This window comes from Arachis hypogaea, chromosome 4 (assembly GCF_003086295.3).
Source record: "Arachis hypogaea cultivar Tifrunner chromosome 4, arahy.Tifrunner.gnm2.J5K5, whole genome shotgun sequence".
Classification (NCBI taxonomy): domain Eukaryota; kingdom Viridiplantae; phylum Streptophyta; class Magnoliopsida; order Fabales; family Fabaceae; genus Arachis; species Arachis hypogaea.
This window is the reverse complement of record NC_092039.1, coordinates 27,208,184-27,225,724: the sequence shown is the minus strand read 5'-3', so window position 1 is coordinate 27,225,724 and position 17,541 is coordinate 27,208,184.

The following is a 17,541-nucleotide window of genomic DNA, read 5'->3' as shown; positions in this document are numbered from 1 at the left end:
GATCAAACTCAGTGTCCAACTCCCCAAGAGGAGTCCTAGGACGTGGAGACACCCTAAGCTCATCCCAAACACTCACCAAGTGGGCCTTAGAAGTTGATTTTCGCACTAAGAGTCCAGTTTACCTTAATTTTGTAATCTCAAGTCATTAGGTTATTATTTATAGGAGGAGATCACCCTTGTTTCGGATCTTCTTCCCCCACTTTTACTTTCAAATATTATTGTACAGTATGAGTCACTAACCTCCTAGGTTAAGGTTAGGAGCTCTGCTGATTCTTATGGATTAATAATATCATTGTTCTATCTCAATCTATGCTTAGTTCCATTCTAAGATGTATCTTCATTCTTCATCCTAATGAATTAGGAGTGTAACTTGACCGTCATCCCTATTCTACATGGGTTCTTGCGAGTCCTTGACGGGATAGTATTGAACCACAAGCTTGACTATACATCTCTTAGACGGCTAATCCACGACTTCGTTGGGGGACTTGGAGACATCAGTTCAGCCGAGGTATGGGGCGATTAGGGCCTTTGTAATATAGGCTAGAATCAATGGAGCAGCATTCTCTGATCTAGAAGATCCGACCTTATCTTTGGTGTTTTGAGTAGGATCACCAAGGGAATGGACTGCTAGAGCTTCATCCCGTTCAGATTAGATGACCACTGACCTGGCGTTAGTCACTTATAGCCTGCCATGGAATGAATCATTAGAAGTTGAAGTAGACATTGAGAAAAGTTGATCCAGAAGGAGGAAGCATCTCCAAAGCCTCAACCATTCTCTCATTACTGATTTCACACCAATTAAGTAACTCTATCTTTATTCTATTTTTATGTGCTTTTTACAACAACTATATTTTCTATCTGCCTAACTAAGACCTACAAGATAGCCATTGCTTGTTCAAACCAACAATCTCTGTGGGATCGACCCTCACTCACCTGAGGTCTTACTTGGATGACCCGGTGCACTTGCCGGTCTCTATGTGTGAATATTGCGGAGTCAATTTCGTGCACCAAGTTTTTGGCGCCATTGTCGGGAATTGTTTGAGTCTGAAAAACTAATAGACTATGTTGTTGCTTAGATTAGGTATTCTTTATGGTTTATTTGCTCTTTTGTTTGTGTCTTTTGTTAATCTTTAGTAATCTTTGTCTTTTGTTTGAGTCTTGGGTTAGTTTTTAAGTTTGGTGTCCCCTTTGTTTTTATCTTTTTCTTTAAATTTTTGAAGGTGTTCTTATTTTTCCTTCTTCATATTTGAATTGTTCTTAGTGAATTTTCTTGGTTGATTTTAAAAATTTTAAGTTTGGTATCTTTTAGTTGTTTTTCCTTTAATTTTCGAAAATTAGTGTCATTTGATCCAAAAATTTTTAAGTTTGGTGTCTGTTTGTGTTCTTCTTTTCTTAAATTTTTGAAAAGCGTTCTTGAGTGTTTTTCATTGTGTTCGAATTGTTCTTGGTCCTTTTCTTTGTTTGATCTTAAAATTTTTAACTTTTGTGTCTTTTTGTGTTTGTCCTCCAAAAATTTCGAAAATCTTGTCCTTAGATTTCAAAAAATTTTAAGTTTGATGTCTTTTAGTGTTTATCTTTGAAATTTTTCAAATTTCAAAAATTTGAAATTCAAATTTTAAACGTTCTTGTTATCTTTTTCTTTAAATTCAAAATTTTAACTTATCTTGTTTTAAATTCAAATTTTAAAATTCAAATTTCAAATTCTTTTCTTATCTTAATTCAAATTCAATTTTCAAGCTTCAAGATTTCAAAATTCAAAATATCAAAATTCAAAATTTCAAATTTTAAATTTCAAATTTTTAAAATTCAAAATGTTCAAATTTCAAATTTTAAAATAAAATATTTTCAAATCTTTCACATCTTATCTTTCTTTGTTTGACTTTTTCTTTCCAATATTTAAATTTCGAGATCTTCTTTTGGCTTTTTCTTTTTAATTTCAAATTTTCAGAATCAAATCTTCTATTATATTTCCAAATCTTGTTAGTGAGTTAGTTACTTGTTTTATCTTATTTTAATTTGAAAATTTTGGTGTCTCTTTAATTCTTTTCTCTTCCCTCTTTTTCAAAACCTTCTAACTACTTTTTCTTTCCTCTTTTTCAAAAATCTTCTACCCTCTTTTCCTCTCATCTTTGAAAATCCTTCAGCTAATTCTATATTTTTGAAAAAAAATTCTTTCTTTTCTCTTCTTAAAATCAAATCTTTTGTCTTAATTTTAAAATATTATCTTATCTTGTTGGACTTTTTCTTTTTAAATTTAATTTTTCAAATCTTTGATTGACTCTTTCTTTTTAAATTTCAAAAATTTTCAAAATCAAATCTTTTACCTTATTTTCAAATCTTTTTAATTAATTATTTGCTTTATCTTGTTTTAATTTTAAGTTTGGTGTTTCAGTGGTCTTTCTTTCTTTCATATTTGAATTTGAAAATCGTTAATTGACTTTTTTTTTTAATTTTCAAAATTTCTAAATTAATTCTTTTCCATCTTTTATTTATTTTCGAAATTAATTCAAAAAATTATTTTAATTCGTGTTTCTTTTTGGGTATCTCATTGGTAGTTCTCTAGACTGTGACATAGAGACTCTCACTTTTTATTGTCTCTTGTTTGTGCAGGAACACTGGAATCACTATGGATCTAGAGGAAGAGGCACAACCAAAAAGAACCTTGGGATCTTATACAGCCCCACTCTTGACTTCTATGGAAGCAGCATTAGCATACCTCCTATTGGAGTTGCTCATTTTGAGCTCAACCCATAGTTAATCACTCTAGTGCAGCAGAACTGTCAGTTTCAGGAACTTCCACAAAAGGAGCCCACAGAATTTCTTGCTGAATTATTACAGATAGTTGACACAGTAAGAACTAGCGAAGTAGATCAGGATGTCTACAGGCTATTGCTCTTTCCATTTGCTGTAAAAGGCCAAGCAAAGAGGTGGTTAGATACTCAGCCCAAATCAAGCTTGAACACATGAAATAAGCTGGTGGAAAAGTTTTTGAATCAATACTTTCCCCCAATGAAGCTAACTCAACTAAGACTGGATATTCAAGAAGATGATGAATCCTTTTATGATGCTTGGGGAGGTATAGGATGATGCTACAGAAATGTCCTACTGAAATATTTTTAGAATAGGTAAAGTTAGACATCTTCTATTACAGACTCACAGATATGGCTAAGATGTCCTTAGACCATTCAGCTGGTGGTTCAATCCACATGAGAAAGACAATTGAAGAAGCTCAAGAACTCATTGAGACAGTTGCCAGCAATCAGCATCTGTACTCATTTAGTGAGACTTCAATGAAGGGAGAGGTTAAGATAGTGTCCACTGAATCAGACTCTCCTAAGCAAAGTAAGTCGTTAACCCAGCAGCTGCACTTTTTCACACAACAAATTCTAAGCTTGCAAGAAGTAGTGCAAAAGACCCAAGCCTCCAACAAGAATATGGAAGCACGGTTGAATCAGGCTAAACAGCTCTTGTCTGAATAGATAAGAGAAGAGTGTCAAGCTATTCGATTAGGGAGTACCCTGACCACCCTACCTCAGAACTGTAAGAGGAAGGGAGAGGAATAAATGGTAGAAGATGAACAAACTGCAGCCTAGGGTATCATCAGGGGCATTGAACACGCAGAAAGGGATGGCATGGGCATCCGACGCCCAGAAGGGGGCAGCCCAGCCATTGAACGCTAATCTAGGGGAGGCCAGACACATGTAAGTGCTGGGAACACCTCTCCTAAGCAAGTTGGTAGTCCTTCTATAGGTACTATGAACACTCACCCTGCACCACTCATGGCCCTTGAGTACAAGGCCAATTTAACATACCCTCAAAGACTCTAGAAAGTAGAAAAGGATAGGCAATTTGCCGATTTCTTAGAAGCTTTCAAGAAGCTGGAGATCAAAATCCCCTTTGCAGATGCTATTGAACAAATGCCTTCATATGCTAAGTTCATGAAGGAAATACTGAATAACAAGAGGGATTGGTGGGAAGTAGAGACAGTAGCTCTTACTAAGGAGTGCAGTGTAGTCATTCAGAGGAACCTTCCTCAGAAACTTCAGAAACCCCCTAACACTCTTCCTACAAATACATAAGTGGATCCAAGAGAAGAGTGTAAGGCCCTCATTAATACCAAGGAGGCTGAACCTAAGATGGTACACACTGTTGAGGAACTAAATGAAGAAGAGACTCAAGAAGAGGCTGGAAACACACTGTTACACGACCCTCTTTTGGGAAGAAAGCCTGAAGTACTACATCCTCACAAGACCCAAAAGAAGACCAAGGATGAGCAATGCTCACAGTCCTTGGAAGGCTCTCAGAAGCTGCAAATCAATATTCCTTTTGCTGAGGTTTTGGAGCAATGGTCTCTATTTACTAGAAGAAACCTCTCTGATGCTTAGAGAGGCAAATTGCTGCTGAGGTTATAGAAGGATTACATGATTATCAAGGTCTTGAAACCTCCACTACCCCCTGACAAATTAGGTACTTCCATGCAGAGTACAATACTGAAGCATTATCCCTTGGTGAAAACTCATACAGTTTTCCCATACATCAAACTTAAGTTTGGTGTTGGGCAGTCACCACCCACCAAGGAGGAAGGTTCCAAGAGAAATATGTATAAGGGATGGAGAAACACTACAACCAGCAAGGAAAATCAAGCTAATAACAATAAAAGAAAGCTTGTTTGGAGGAATTCAAATATGAGGGCACTGATCTCCTTCTTTTCCCCCTTGGAGTCATTTCTACTAACCAACTGGAAGAAGAGGAAGAAAGTCAACAATCAAGTGTCAAGCTAATGAAATTAAAGAAGCGCTTGTTGGGAGGCAACCCAACCATGAGTAGAGTACTTCTATTTTTATTTCTTCTGTTTACTTTCAATTGAGTTTATTTTAGTTTATTTTCAAAAGTTTTCCTTGCTTTTTAATGTTTGTGATCATGTGCAGTACTTAGAATAGAGACGTTCAGAGATGGAAACAGAACACCCTGGAGTAAGTCCCTTGCTGGCGTTGAACGCCAGCTAAGGAGGAAAAAGGGGCGTTCAACGCCCCAAAGGGGTAAGAAAGCTCGCGTTGAAAGCCACATAGGGAGTCCCTAATGGGCGTTCAACGCCGAAGGAGGAGTAGTATTGTTAGCGTTGAACGCCAAGGGGGGAGTCCCTAATGGGCGTTCAACGCCCAAAGAGGAGCAGAGGCCTGGCCTTGAACTCAAGGATGGAGGCCCAGGAGCAGAAGATGGGCGTTCAACGTTCACAAGGGGCAGGGAATTCAAATTTCCTAGCCTCTTAGGACCAGTGGGTCCCATAGAATCTCCACCTACCCACTGATTAACCCCAATTTTGTGGTTTATCTTGTGCTTATTTTGGGGAATTTTATCACCTTTTCCCACATTTATTCAATGAAACAGCATGGTTTTGTAATTCTCCTTGAAATTGTGCTTAAGTGTAAAAATATGCTTTTTAGGCCTTAAATTGGTAATTTTTATTCACCTTTGATTCCACTAGATGCCTTGATATTTTTGTTAGTGAATTCAGGTTAAAAGGGCTAGGAATGGATCAAAGGAGTGAAGAGAAAAGCATGCAAAGTGGAGAACTGATGGAAAAACAAGGATTTGGAGTGCATTCATGGATGTGCACGCGTCACAGACCTAACACTCACACCTCCCCTTCCCTCCCTCTATCTCCACCTCTTTCTTCTTCTTCTTCTACACTCTCCTTCCTAATTGTTCATATTTTCTTGAGGATGAGCAAAACTTTTAAGTTTGGTATTACAAAAGCTTTACTTTTTTACTTCTACCACTCCTAAGTATGGCACCAAAGACTAGTGAATTATCATAGAAGGGGACATCCCCATTGAAGAGGAAAAGCCCATCACTAAAAGAAGGATGTAGCATATTAGAGAGCCTACACATGCACCTCAACAAGAGCATGTGGACCTACCTCAACAAGAAATCCCTGATATGCCTCAAGGGATGTACTTTCCTCCCCAAAATTATTGGGATCAACTGAATACTTCTTTAGGAGAATTAAGCTCCAACATAGATAAGTTGAGGATGGAACACCAAGAACATTCCACCATCCTCTATGAAATCAGAGAAGATTAAAGAGTTATGAGGGAGGAACAATAGAGATAGGAGAGTGACATAGAAGAAATCAAGCACTCCATTGGATCCCAAAGAGGAAGCAGCAACCGTCGTCATTAAGGTGGTGACATTCCATACTCCCCTTCGTTTATGTTAATTTTTCTATTTTCCATTGTATTTCATTATCTGTTTCCTATTTATAGTGAAAGATCATCTTTATTTATGTCTTAAAGTTATGAAATATTCTATGCATCTCTCACCATACTTAAAAGAAAAAATTTTATTTGAAAAAAGAATAGGGAGATACTTGAATTTCGAGTTATATCATAAGAATAATTCAATTATGTTGATGTGGTGGCATTGCTTTTATTTTCCAAATGCATGAATGAACAGTGCATGTTTGATGTTGGAGTAAAGAATGTTGGTTCTTGAAAGAATGATGGAAAAGGAGAAGTATTATTAGTAATCTGAAAAATCCAAAAAAAAAGTGGCAAAAAGAAAGAAAAAGAAAAAGAAAGAAGCGAAAAAAAAGAGAGCAAATAAAAAAAAGAAGAAGAAAAAGCTAATAGCTCTTTAAACCAAAAGACAAGAGCAGAAAAAGCCAATATCTCTTAAAACCAAAAGGCAAGAGCAAGGATCCAAGGCTTTGAGCATCAATGGTTAGGAGGGCTTAAAAGAAACCAAAATCTTGGCCTAAACAGTTTAAATGAGCTGTTTCCCTAACTATATGCTTGTGGTGTGAATGTATCAAGTGAAAAGCTTGAGACTGAGCAGTTAAAGTCATGATCCAAAGTAAAACAGTGTGCTTAAGAACTCTGGACACCACTAGCTGGGGATTCTAGCAATGTTGAATCACAATCCTAAGGGCTTCACCCAGTTAAGTGTCTGTGGCGTTTATGTATCCAGTGGTAATATTGGAAAACAAAGCACTTAGGGTCACAGCCAAGACTCAAAAGAAGTTATGTTCAAGAATAAGAAAGAACTAAACTAGGATAATCAATAATATCATATGGATTCTAAGCTCCTAACGATGCCAATTATTCTGACCTTCAAAGGAAGTGAGATGCCAAAACTATTCAAAAGTGAATAGCCACTAGTCCCGCTCATCTAATTGAAAATTGAGCTTCATTGAAAACTCTGATATTTATTGTATCCTTCTCTTCTTTTTAATCCTACTTTGTTTTTGGTTGCTTGGGGACAATCAACAGTTTAACTTTGGTGTTTTGATGAGCGGATATTTTATACGCTTTTTGGCATCATTTTCATATAGTTTCATTATGTTTTGTTTAAGTTTTATTATATTTTCATAGGTTTTAGTGAAAAATTCATATTTTTGGATTCTACTTTGAGTTTGTGTGTTTTATGATGATTTCAGGTAAATTCTGGCTGAAATTGAGGAGCTTTGAAAAAGTCTGATTCAGAGATAGAGAAAAGACTACAGATGTTGTCAGATTCTGACCTCCATGCACTCGAAGGATCATTTCTGGAGCTACAGAAGTCCAAATGGTGTACTCGCTATGCTATGGAAAGCTAACATCCAGAGCTTTCTAGAAATATATAATAGTTTATACTTTGCTCTGGAAATGAAGGCCCAAAACTGGCGTTCAATGCTAGCAACCAAACCCATTCCTGGCGTTGAACGCTCAAAAGGGAGCAGCTGGCGCCCACGCCCAAAAAGAGATCAAACTCAGCGTCCAACTCCCCAAGAGGACTCCTTGGATGTGGAGACACCCTAAACTCAGCCCAAACACTCACCCTTGTTTAGGATCTTCTTCTCCCACTTTTACTTTCATATATTATTGTATAGTATGAGTCACTAACCTCCTAGGTTAAGGTTAGGTGCTCTGTTGATTCTTATGGATTAATAATATCATTGTTCTATAACAATTTATGCTTGTTTCTATTCTAAGATGTATCTTCGTTCTTCATCCTAATGAATTGGGAGTGTAAGTTGACCACCATCCCAATTCTACATGGGTTCTTGCGAGTCTTGACGGGATAGTACTGAACCACAAGCTTGATTATACATCTCTTCGATGGCTAATCCATGACTTCATTGGGGACTTGGAGACATTAGTTCAGTCGAGGTACGGGGCGATTAGGGCCTTTGTGGTATAGGCTAGAATCAATGGAGAAGCGTTCTCTGATCTGGAAGATCCGACCTTTTCTGTGGCATTTTGAGTAGGATCACCAAGGGAATGGATTGCTAGAGCTTCACCCCCTTCAGATTGGATGACCACTGTCCTGGAGTTTGATCTGAAGTAGAGGAGATTAATGACCACTGACCTGGCGTTAATCACTTACAGCCTGCCATGGAATGAATCATCAGAAGTTGAAGTAGACGGTGAGAAAAGTTGATCCAAAAGGAGGAAGCATCTCGGAAGCCTCAACCGTTTCTCTCATAACTGATTTCACACCAATTAAGTAACTCTATCTTTATTCTATTTTTATGCACTTTTTACAACAACTATATTTTCTATCCGCCTGACAAAGATCTACAAGATAGCCATTGCTTGTTCAAACCAACAATCTCCGTGGGATCGACCCTCACTCACCTTAGGTATTACTTGGATGATCCGGTGCACTTGCCGGTCTATCTGTGCGAATATTGCCGGCCAGAAACCTAAATTTGCTTATATATATATATATATATATATATATATATATATATATGACACTCAGCATGAGATAATACATAGGCAAAAAATCTTTGGGTATGTGTGTTTGAAATTTTGTTATTGAGTTTTTTTTATCATATTTTTCTAGAGATTTTAATGTTTACTGTATTGAATAACAGGTTTATAGCTGGCATTATATAGATATACCATGTTTTATTCCTCTTATAATGTCATATTAATCATTTTTAACTAATAATGATGTATAAAAAATATGATAATTGTATTCTATGTGGTTCTTAAATATATTTTTACGGTTAATGTATATTTGTTTTAGGCAAACATCTGACATAGATAAAGAATTGATCAATGAGTTATTGCAAATGATCGATACCCATAATGTTTTAGCACAATCATTTCAAAGAGTCAGAGAATTCTATCAATGTCATCCTTCTGAGATTTTCTCTTTGAAGTTGTATTCCTAAAGGACAGTTGATCAAAGAACTTACAATGCTCCCCCATGTGATAAAGTTGCTGCTTTGATTATTGGAGATTTTGATTCCTTAGATCATGGTCGTGATATTATTATTCGATCTACTGCTGGTCAGTTGCAGCGTATTTATGAAACTCTTGCTTTGTATTGGGCGCTACGGTATTCGTTGTTGTTTCCACATAGTGAGGATGGTTACCAGTTGAATATTCTTTATCGGGGTGAACAACATGGAAATGTTCCCGGAAGGAGAACAAGAGTTTCTCTCAGGGAATTCATATGTTTTTGTCTGCAAATTAGGGAGCATGAAGATGAAATTATTCACAAGTGTAGGCGATTATTTCAACAATTTATTGTTGATTGTTTCACAATGATTGAGTCCTAAAGGTTGTATGAGATTAGAAAGAAGCAAAGTACAATTAGAGGAGAAGTCCTTCAAGGAATAGAAGACGCTATGCGTCGTGGTGATGACGAAGCTTCTTCAATTGGGACGCGAGTTATTTTTCCTTCCTCCTTCACTGGCAGTAGACGTTATATGTTTAACCATTGTCAGGATGCCATGGCAATTTGTAAACGTTTCAGTTATCCAGACTTATTCCTTACTGTTACGTGTAATCCAAATTGGCCTAAATTTCAACGATTGACAAAGCGAGAGCAAATTCCTATTGCTAATCATTGATGAGCGGATAATTTATACGCTTTTTGGCATTGTTTTTAGTATGTTTTTAGTATAATCTAGTTAGTTTTTAGTGTATTTTTATTAGTTTTTAGCTAAAATTCACTTTTCTGGACTTTACTATGAGTTTGTGTGTTTTTCTGTGATTTCAGGTATTTTCTGGCTGAAATTGAGGGTCCTGAGCAAAAATCTGATTCCGAGACCAAAAAGGACTGCAGATGCTGTTGGATTCTGACCTCCCTGCACTTGAAGTGGATTTTCTGGAGCTACAGAAGCCCAATTGGCGCGCTCTCAACGGCGTTGGAAAGTAGACATCCTGGGCTTTCCAGCAATATATGATAGTCCATACTTTGCCCAAGATTTGATGGCCCAAACCGGCGTGGCAAATCAGCCTCAGAAATTCCAGCGTTTAACGCTGGAACTGGCATAAAACTTGGAGTTAAACGCCCAAACTGGCATGAAAGCTGGCGTTTAACTCCAGAAAAGGTCTCTACACGAAAATGCTTCATTGCTCAACCCAAGCACACACCAAGTGGGCCCGGAAGTGGATTTTTAAGTCATTTACTCATTTCTGTATACCCTAGGCTACTAGTTTACTATTAATAGGATCTTTTGACATTGTATCAGTACCTCATGACACTTTACACGTTTTCTTTGTGTATCTTCCACGGCATGAGTCTCTAAACCCCATGGTTGGGGGTGAGGAGCTCTGCTGTGTCTTGATGGATTAATGCAATTACTACTGTTTCTCATTCAATCATGCTTGCTTCCATTCTAAGATAATACTTGTTCTTAACCCGGATGAATGTGATGATCCGTGACAATCATCATCATTCTCAACTATGAACGTGTGCTTGACAACCACCTCCGTTCTACCTTAGATTAAGTAGTTATCTCTTGGATTCTTTAACCGGAATCTTCGTGGTATAAGCTAGAACTGATGGCGGCATTCAAGAGAATCCGGAAGGTCTAAACCTTGTCTGTGGTATTCTGAGTAGGATTCAATGATTGGATGACTGTGACGTGCTTCAAACTCCTAGCAGGCGGGGCGTTAGTGACAGACGCAAAAGAATCACTGGATTCTATTCCGGCCTGACCGAGAACCGATAGATGATTAGCCATGCTGTGACAGAGCATAGGAACATTTTCACTAAGAGGATGGGAGGTAGCCATTGACAACAGTGAAACCCTACATACAGCTTGCCATGGAAGGAACCTTGCGTGTTTGATGAAGAAGACAGTAGGAAAGCAGAGATTCAGAGGACAGAGCATCTCCAAAACCTCAACCTATTCCCCATTACTGCAAAATAAGTAATCATTTCATGTTCTTTTGTTTTTCGCAATCAATCCTGATAATTTCTGATATCCTGACTAAGATTTACAAGATAACCATAGCTTGCTTCAAGCCGACAATCTCCGTGGGATCGACCCTTGCTCACGCAAGGTATTACTTGGACGACCCAGTGCACTTGCTGGTTAGTTGTGCGGAGTTGCAAAAGTGTGATTACAATTTCGTGCACCAATCATCCTGATATCTCTTGTGTTTTTCACACTAAGTTGGAGTGCCTCCTAAATGATCTTAAGGAATGTGTGTTTTTTGGTCCACTTAATGTAGGTATATAATTTCATACTTAGCATTTCAATTTTTGTCTATTGTCCTCAAACATATATTTTTTGACTTCTTTAGGACGTTTTGTATTTTTTAGGTATGTATACTATTGAGTTCTAAAAAAGAGGTTTACCACATACAAATATGTTACTTTGGCTTAACGGGGAAAGCAGCTTACAAAGTGTTGAAATTGTTGATGAATTGATTTGTGTCGAGCTGCCGAATCCCTAGAAATTTCCAACTCTTTATAATGCTGTCACTAAGTACATGATCCATGGGCCTTGTGGTCTACTTAGACCGAGTTCTTCTTGCATGAAAGATGGTAAGTGCTCAAAGTTTTATCCAAAAAGATTCGTTGATCAAACGAGGTTTGATGAAGATGTCTATCCAATATATAGACGTCGTAATATAGGTGTTATAGTGAAGATCAATGATGTTGATATTGACAACAGATTTGTTGTGCCCTATAATCCATTGTTGTTAATGAAATATCAAGCTCACATAAATCTTTTTAAGTATGTTAATAAAGGTCCAGATCGAGTAACTGCAATTGGTTGAGATATATATCAGGGTGGTCAATGTTCTCAAGAGTTGATGAGATCAAATAATGTTAAGATTGTCGTTATTTATCATCGTCTGAAACTATGTGGAGATTTTTTCTTATGATACTCATCATAGATGGCCATCAGTTTAGAGGTTGACTCTTCATTTGCCGAAACATATTAGGAAATTAATATTTTTTATCAATATTAATTAACACTTTATTTTTATACTATTGAATCTTAGGATTTAGAGTTTAATATTTAGAATTTAGTTTTTAGTGTTTAGAGTTAATCAAATATTGGTAAAAAATAATAAATATTGTTGGTAATGTAACATTACTGTAATTTGCAAAAAAAAAAAAGAAGAATGAGAAAAAATAATTTTAATCACTAAATGGTAGAGATAATTCGATGATGGAAGATGAAGAGAATAAGTATTTGGAACCAAATTGCAAGTATAGATTCCAAACCTTAATGGAAATGAAACTTATGAACAAAGTTGAGTATTGATTGTTTCCTAATACCATAATCCAGTCTCTCCCTCAACCATCACTACACTAGGGCACATTCCCTCTTCAGGCCCAACCTTCTGGGTTTTCCGTCTCTGCACATTCTTCTTCTTTGCTCACCATCTCATCTAGCACTCGGTCCCATTACCTCTCCACTCTCCTCCTCATCAGCGCGCAAGTTCTTCAAATCGTCCTCCTTGTCTCACCACTTCACCCAGTACTCTGTCTCAGCCCCTTTCCAGTCTCTTCCTCACCGCCTATCTCCCCATTCACAAGTCTTCTCTCACCATTTCCCTCCCTCACAGTGATAGTGTTATTGTTCATATGCTGTCGCCTAGCATCCGCTCTTCAAATCCGCATCTAGTGTTCTCCAAAGTTTTGCAAGAGATGTCCTTCTTCCAGGTTTTTGTTTTCCTGAACTTCTAATTATTTCATTTTGTTTTTATGAACTTCTGAACTTTGAATTCGCACTTCTATTTTTCTGAACTTTTGAACTTCCAGTATTCTCCGTATTGGATTCAGCGTTTATACGAAGTCTAGCAATCTCATACGGCTGAATGGTGATGCATGCAGACAAAGAAGATCCAAATAGGTAATTTGCTGAAAATTACTAGAAAATCCCTCGATTTCAATAATCTTAGCTAGGTTTCATCCCTAAATGTTTTATCCCTTCTTAGCCAAAGTTATTGGAATTAATTAACATGCATGTCCTCTTTCTGCATAAAGAGAATAAGATTAGTAAATCCTGACTGAAGGAAGGTTATTGTATTCATTTTGGTTTTGTCATCAGAAATTTGTTTTGGTTTTATGATGCCTATGCTCCTTTTTATTAGAAAAAAAAGCAAAGGCGATGACTGATTTGAGAAAAAAGAAGAAAGAAATGGTTCCTCAACAACATGATCATTGACTTTTCTCTCTCTATTTTTTGAGAGAAATATTTAAGGTACGACTATTTATAGATGAAAAAACCTTAGACTGGAATTTTGTTTTGATATAGTCAGCATTAGAACACATCCTGGAAAATAGATTTAGCTTAATCTCTTCAGGGTTTGGATCATATTATTATGGTTAATATTTTCCCTTATTTTATAAAATAAATTACTGGAAACCATCAATCTTTGTAATTTTATTTCTTAACTTGATGTTTAGGTTAGTCTTCTTCACTGCATTTTGCATTTCATTAAAGTATGATCTACCTTTATATTCACTTTCCTTCAAATTAAATTGTCAAAATTTTCATGTTAGTTGAAATTTCATGTTATGTCATCTATGATTTTCCTTAAATGGTTTGTCAAATATTTCTCATGTTCTAATTCAATTTTGTTGCCTTTTCATTTATATCTAGCTCAAATTTCATAAGTTTTCATAATTCCTAAAATGTGTTGTACAGTAGTTTTGTAAGGTGGTTTCTTGGACTTTAGTTGGAGGAACAGAGCATTATTACATAAAGGATAGTATACTAAGTTGCATTCTCTGTGATATTTAATGCTGTTGATTGCTTGATAGTTGTTTGAATTTTAGAAGTATCTAATTAAAGAGTGGTGGTACTTTTTAGTTGTATTCGCTATTGTTAAAAATCAATAGTCAATGTGGGTGAAGGTTTCAAGAAAAGTTTATAATGTTCAATAATTGCTTTGTATTTTATGTATACTTAGTTACTTGATTCGTTGCTTAAAATGTGTCGGTCTTGGAATTTGATTGTCTTTATGTACTTGTTCAAATCATTTTAGTTTGTATAAACAAGTATCACATCAATATGAAAAATGTCTATTCCATTTAGTAGATTTTAAAATAACTACCATGGGGACTGTAACTTATAATCATACCATTCTGTGCTAAGAGGAGGTTTGTAGCAAGCCAGCAACATTGGAATAAGGGAAAAGAACAGATTTTTAGGTTTCGGCTTTTTAACGGACATGTAACCAAATATATTATGCAATATTATATGATCATGTTAACCCATTCTAGATGTGGGTTTACCCTTTAACTTCGAAGGTCTTGTTTTTAGTTTATATTCAGGTAGTGGCCTTTTCAATTTCCTCCTCTACCTACTTTCTTTTGCATGTTAGATAACTTTGATTAGCTAACTCTAAGTACCAGATCTTTTTTATCTGAAATGTATGTAGAGTCCAACAACCTTAATAGACTTGCGAAATGCATATAAAAGATTAATGTTTGGTAAATTATTAATGTAAATTAAAAATATATAAATACATTATCTACTACTCATATATATAGTGATAGTGAGTTTGAAAATCTATTATTTACTGATATGGGAACACATGATTGGATGTTTAGGTAAAATATTTTACTTTGACATTGTATCAAGATAATAGCAATGCCTTTTTTAGTGTTTCTCTCAAAACTACGGTATTTTTTTTGGACATTCAGTAACATCTAATGTGTGTTTTTAGGTTAATTACCTATTTTGGTGATATTGATTACAATGACACTTTATTTAGCTAATTCTTCTTCTCTATTCTTGTTCAATATGTAATAATGGTATATTTAAATATGTTCATACTGTTCTTTGTTAAATGATTATGTAATATTATGCGATGCATTTTAAACATGTTTTGTTAGACATGAATTAATCTTAGCAATAATATTGAATATAGAGTGAGAGAGCTCTTCCGTCGAGTTTTGTATCAACTTATGGAGAAAAATTAGGGTCAACTTTCTATGTGATTTACGAGCTAGATAATTGCTTGGTGCTAGAGATGAAAAGAAACCATGATCAACTGCTTATAACTGACAGCTCATTTGAGCAAATTAGATTTTTCTATTTTGTGAATAGAGGGGCTACTATTCAATTTAGATACGTTGGTTTTGGAATATTTTTTACTTCAATTTGGAATTACATAAACCAATCAATTCAAGTTCACCCCAATTGTATCTCTTATGTGTCTGATCGAATAAACCATGAAATACTTAACAACATATATAGAATATTCTACATAAAGTATAACAAGAATGGTGACCCTTTATCACCTGATGTGATGGTGCTGTCTGGGTATGAACCATCTGATGATGAGTTCTCGTTAGACGACGATGAAAATAACACACTGGAAGGGGTTGATTCTCATAATCCAATAGATTTGTCTCATGCAAGTAATTCATCAATTGAGGTGAGTGAAAAAAGTAATGAAACAAGAGAACTGTTTGACAACGGGTAATGTTAAATGCAACTTTTTCTCTTTTATCTTGCATTTTAATATCATCGTACATATAGATATCTTTTAATGTGGTGACTAATAAGTTAAAATATCCTGAACCAGATACACTCCAGATGCTTATTATAAGAAGACTATCACACGTTCGGACTTGTGTCAATCTAGACTGACAAGTTAATCTTAAAAGAGTTATTTCTTTGTTTTTTTAACAAACTTATGAAATATTGGTTGTGTATCTGTTATTCATCATATAGGAAAATTCTCTCCTGACCCTATCTATGAATCATTCATTGCAGTATCTGCCCTATAATTTTGCTGCATATCTTAAACTCTCTAGAGATAATTCGATTTGGAAGATCATTGGTCCACCTTCCAACATAGGTAAGAATATATTCTTTTTCCACTTACTTAAAAGTGGAGGAAGAGATAGAGAATGGAAGTTTAGAGTTGAATGAAAAGAATATTGTAAACTATACAAGTTAAAAAGATGGGACAAGATTATCTTGAAGCTGGCCTCCCTACCCAACTGCTATATAGACTTGTTGATTGAAAGATCTTAGACCTTATAAAAAAGGGCCTCCTATGTATCATTCTATGTTATACATATTTTGGACTATATGTTGAATTGTGTTGGATATATTTTATTTTCTTATCAATGAGTATCTGATAATCCATGTTTTAAAGATTATACATAATAGTAAACTACATCTCGATTGGATTTTTTTGGGGTGTTGATGAGCGGATAATTTGTACGCTTTTTGGCATTGTTTTTAGTATGTTTTTAGTATGATCTAGTTAGTTTTTAGTATATTTTTATTAGTTTTTAGTTAAAATTCACTTTTCTGGACTTTACTATGAGTTTGTGTGTTTTTCTGTGATTTCAGGTATTTTCTAGCTGAAATTGAGGGACCTGAGCAAAAATCTGATTCAGAGACCAAAAAGGACTGCAGATGCTGTTGGATTCTGACCTCCCTGCACTCGAAGTGGATTTTCTGGAGCTACAGAAGCCCAATTGGCGCGCTCTCAACGGCGTTGGAAAGTAGACATCCTGGGCTTTCTAGCAATATATGATAGTCCATACTTTGCCCAAGATTTGATGGCCCAAACCGGCGTTCAAAGTCACCCTCAGAATTCCCAGCGTTAAACGCCGGAACTGGCACCAAAATGGGAGTTAAACGCCCAAACTGGCACCAAAGCTGGCATTTAACTCCAAGAGGAGTCTCTACACGAAAATGCTTCAATGCTCAGCCCAAGCACACACCAAGTGGGCCCGGAAGTGGATTTTTATGTCATTTACTCATCTCTGTACACCCTAGGCTACTAGTTTTCTATAAGTAGGACATTTTACTAGAGTCTTCGGATCTTGGTTCTTCTGGTTCCCTCTTTGGGGCCGAAACCAATGATCACACTATCACTTATGTATTTTCAACGGTGGAGTTTCTACACACCATAGATTAAGGTGTGGAGCTCTGCTGTACCTCGAGTATTAATGCAATTACTATTGTTCTTCTATTCAATTCTGCTTGTTCTTGTTCTAAGATATCACTTGTTCTTCAACTTGATGAATGTGATGATCCGTGACATTAATCATCATTCTCACCTATGAACGTGTGACTGACAACCACCTCCGTTCTACCTTAGACTGGGTGAATATCTCTTGGATTCTTTAACCGGAATCTTCGTGGTATAGGCTAGAACTGATGGCGCCATTCAAGAGAATCCGGAAGGTCTAACCTTGTCTGTGGTATTCTGAGTAGGATTCAATGATTGAATCACTGTGACGTGCTTCAAACTCCTGAGGGCGGGGCGTTAGTGACAGACACAAAAGAATCACTGGATTCTATTCCGGCCTGATCGAGAACCG